Source organism: Palaemon carinicauda, chromosome 2, assembly GCF_036898095.1.
Source record: "Palaemon carinicauda isolate YSFRI2023 chromosome 2, ASM3689809v2, whole genome shotgun sequence".
Taxonomy (NCBI): domain Eukaryota; kingdom Metazoa; phylum Arthropoda; class Malacostraca; order Decapoda; family Palaemonidae; genus Palaemon; species Palaemon carinicauda.
Window position 1 is genome coordinate 189,397,341 of NC_090726.1, and position 4,733 is coordinate 189,402,073.

Sequence of the window (4,733 nt, forward strand, 5' to 3'; positions counted from 1 at the left end):
AATTAGCATTGAAGTTCCTTCCTTATCCGTGTACGTTAGTCACAAACGTATATTCAAACGTTTAATATACATTTTTCTTTAATTTCCAGTTTCAGTTCATTGCTTATTTTTATTTTACATTCGTATTTTTCCATTTGATTTACTTTTTTTTTATATTTCAATTCAGTTTTTATCTAATGTGAAAATTACTTTTATATTGTTGGCAGTATTTGATAACTACATATATCACCACATTTTCTATCACGGTGATGTATATTGCATAACAATACTAAACAATTTACAAAACTAAATTTTATGCAACAGTGAAATTTTAATAGATATTTCCTGAATAACCTCACAATATTCCCTATTTTATATAAATAAATGAATAATCAACATACGATATTGAAGCTGCAAAAGTCAAGGATGCTAAATAAAGTTATTATTCCAATTCACTAACTGTTCAGCCACAATTAATCATATCAAAACAATCCGGGAGTTTATTCGATCAACACTCCATATCTCCGTCTTTGCACGAGCGTCTTCAGGCCCAGTCAGGGATACGCGAGTATAGGGACACTACAACCTTCCGCGTCCGAGGTTGAAGACTTACTGCCAATGATAGTGATTTCCAAGCCCCTCCATCTCGACCCGGAACCCAACCCCTTCAGCGCTTCGGGACCGCCCGCTGACTGGCTCAGTAACCCTCCCCCTTTTCTCTCTCTCTCTCTCTCTCTCTCTCTCTCTCTCTCTCTCTCTCTCTCTCTCTCATATATATATATATATATATATATATATATATATATATGTATATATATATATATATATATATATATATATATATATATATATATATATATATATATGTGTGTGTGTGTGTGTGTGTGTGTGTGTGTGTGTAAAGTGGTCAGTAACATAAATCCATTATAGCTATGTTTACTTACATATTAAAATATTTACTTTGTGTTAAATGACTGCTCTCTCTTCCCCCCCCCCTCCATTTAATAAAAAATATTCTGAAAACTAGACCCGATCTTTATAAGGAAATAAAAGTATGTGAAGAGTATGCATACAGCTATTGATAACAAGTTAATATGTGATTGTTAAGCTGTGGTAATAGGTATTATTGTACTACCCTGAAAATGAATGTCCGTGACCGGTCAGAGAAAATAAAAGGGATGGATGACTCTTATACGGCATTCAAGTCTTTCCCCCCTAATAGTGGAATCACAGTAGTCATTTCTTGCTCGAGGTTTTCGCCAACCTGCAGCCGATGATAGCGAGCGAAAGTGTTGCAGTGTCACAGTACGATCTCGCGGTTCGAAGAGCAAATAGGAAAAACTCAAACGAAACCGATCAGCTGATTTCATCATGGCGCCCAGAAATAATCTGTTGCAGTAGTATGTATTATCGTTATATTACGTGAATTGAAGAATTCTATAACTACCAGAGGATGAACAAAGCAGATTTTTATTATCCCTTGCGTCTTGTTGGAGCAAAGATTTCCAAGCAAGGGCACGTCCTATTTGCAGCCGCCATCTTCTTTGTTTACATCTAACGTCTTGCTCGCGGTTTGTGCTCTCTGCTTCCCGTCCAGTTGGAAGCCAGTATCTCGAGCAACAATCTCTCATGCTTCCCATTTTGGCAGCAACGGCTTGGTGCTGGCAAAAAAAAAAAAAAAAAAAAAAGTTTGATTCCAGCTTAAGGGTGTGTATCTTCCCAGTTGATTGGGCTATTAGGGTTTGTAATTCAATAATTTGTTATCATATTGCCAAAAAAAAAAAAAAAAAAAAAGGTAGATGTTAGGGTTTGGAGTTTTGAATATAATATGCATAGAGCTTGCAAATTATTTGAAATTATATTTGTAAAAGAATGAAAAGCTAGATATTGTCTAGTTTATAAGGATGGAGTTCCTATAGTAAGTGGAAACATACTAAAAAAAAAACTGATGAAAGATCCGTAGTCTTATTACAGAATAGATTAGTAAAAGAAGTTTATATAAGTATTAATAAGATGAGGTTAGGTGTCGGGTTATATTTGAGTATAATCTAATACAAAGGGGGATGAGTTGTGAAATGACGTATGCAGATGGATATCAAATATACCATGATAGAATACATTAACCTGTTGGTAACTCGTTAGTCACCAAGGAATAATTTCACCAATGGTGCCAAAGAAGGAATTACAGAAAAATTCAATGATAAGAAGGATAATAAAGGGATGGTTAACAACAAAAATAAATTCTTTGAGTCGCATTGCTATCGTAAAGATGCTGTTCAGGCAGTCAAGAATATAAAAATAAATGAAAATACAAAGTTGTGTGTTGGAAAATACTTATTGGAAAAAAAAAATAAGTATAGTGAACATGACAGAAACTAGATTAAATAAAGCTAATGGCGGACGTTGAAAGATGCTATCTAAAGTGTCTAAAATCATACTAATACTGGCTATTGAACTTCATTTATTTCTGTGAAAGGAATGAAGCAAAGACCCCAGACGTGTAGTTATACTGTATTATCAAACAGAGTATCTGCAAGGGTAGAATTATTTACTCCAACACTGAAAGGATTATAACCTTGGCAAAAAGTAAATACTAGGGTAAATAGACGAAGAATATCTCAAGCGCGAAGTACTGTATTCAACCAGTTCATGAAGGGAATGGTGCTTTTGGTAAAATAGAGGCAGAGTAATTAATTTATTTTTCTGTCTCCATTTTACCAGAATACCATCTCGCGAGAACTGCTAATTACTGGTTGTCCTTTGTATTCTGTTGCTCTCTTTGTTTGTATGTTTGTCTCAATAACTGGGATTGTTCTGGAAATATTTTATTTTGATTATTTATTCTTCTCTTGTAATTTACTTATATCCTTTCCTCACTGGGGTACTTTTCCCTGTTTGAGCCCTTGAGCATATGGAATCTTGCTTTTCAACTAGGATTCTAGCCTAGCTTTTATTAATAATAATAATAATAATGATAATAATAATAATGATAGTAATAATGATAATAATAATAATGATAATAATAATGATGATGATATAAACATGAGAAACATATGTGCTTCCTGGTAGGTTCCCCAGAAGAGAAAAAAATAAATAAAGAAATACCCCTAATGGTATTTGCAGCAAAAATATCTTATTGCTTAATCAGTCAGGCACCATACCATCTCTCTCTCTCTCTCTCTCTCTCTCTCTCTCTCTCTCTCTCTCTCTCTCTCTCTCTCTCTCTCTCTCTCTCTCTCTCTCTCTCTCTCTCCTAAATGTTTCATTTCAACATAGTACTCTCATTACCACCGGTATTACTTTAGGACCCACATTTTGTTGATGTGACACATTGCCACATGCCCCGTGCCAGAAGTTTTGCATTCTGTTCACTTTTAAACTTTGGAATATTTTCGTGGCATTCTTAATAAGGCCCATGTACTATTATTTAATTCTTTAGATATTAATTTCCTGTTTTATCGCACTTTATAGTTATTTGTCATTTGCCTCTCACTATTTAATCTTTTCAACATGTAGATTTTATGTTTTGTGGAATGTTTTTTTATTTAATTGTTAGTAGTGTCTTCCTTATGACTTTTTGCTTATTTTGAATGAACAGTTAAGATGATAATCATAGAACGGATGATAATAATAAGGTTAATAATAATATCATGTTAAATATTAGCATGGCAATAACTTCCTTATGGGCCAAAAATCCATGGTACCTGTACATCTATTGTTATGTCTAATGTACATTAATGAAAATTGCACAAAAATCTTACTGTCATGGCACAATATTGACAGTACAGATTAATTATCCTTTGGTGTATGCAAGTTTGCAAAAGATGACATAATTTTTTTAAAATTTGCCTAACAAGATGTCAAATTGCATTTTTAGACACAATTCTGTATCTATATCTATCTAACTATCTATCTATCTATCTATCTATCTATATATATATATATATATATATATATATATGTGTGTGTGTATATATATATATATACTGTATATATACATTAAATATATATATGTGTGTATGTATATCTATATCTATATATATATATATATATATATATATATATATATATATATATGTAGATATAGGTATAGATGTATGTGCAGATGAATAGGAATTTATGTGTATACAGGGAAGCAAATGCGGAGAAAACGTTTATTCAGCAAATGAATCTCGGAAAAAGAGGTGCTAGTGGAGAGATGCCGTCATGAATGAAGTACTGGGTTGATGAAATAAGTTCTTGAAAGTATGTTGAAGAGAGGCAGTTCTGTGTGACGCAAAACTTGAAAGATTAATAAAAAAAGACTAAAAATGAATGTGAAAGTTACTGTTCAGGATTTAAGATTTTTTTTTTGGGGGGGGGCGGGTAAAAGACACGATAAATAGGTTTATTTCAAGGAATATTTGGTGTTTGGCCAAGGTTTTTAAAGATACGCGTTATTGAGGGGAATTCGTAGAAAGGTAAATTCTACTTTAAGAAGGTGAAGGTGATGAAGATAACTGGAAATATCGGGAAAAAAAAAACTGTGCATCAAGTTTAAAGGTTAGAGGTCACTCATGAATGGTAGAGGCAAGGGACAGCACAATGCCCCAAAGACAAACTATTTTCCTAGAAACTAACTATATAAATATATATTCATCGCCCTTGTGCTTTCTCCACCCAAGCTGGGACCAGGGAGTGCCAGACAATTGTTGCTAATAACTCAGCAGGTAGACCTACAGACTTCGGAAAACCCCACATCCTTAGCTCACAAG

General features: G+C 33.4%; 1 protein-coding gene across 1 annotated transcript in view; it reads right to left on the reverse strand.

The window, feature by feature from the left end:
- LOC137622490 (junctional adhesion molecule 2A-like) overlaps positions 1 to 574 on the reverse strand; it is a 452,367-nt gene extending 451,793 nt beyond the window's left edge. Inside the window, exon 1 of the mRNA XM_068353097.1 lies at positions 381 to 574. The gene's annotated coding sequence lies outside the window, so the exon portion shown is untranslated. The remainder of the gene's footprint in view (positions 1 to 380) is intronic.
- Between the last annotated feature and the right edge of the window lie 4,159 nt (positions 575 to 4,733).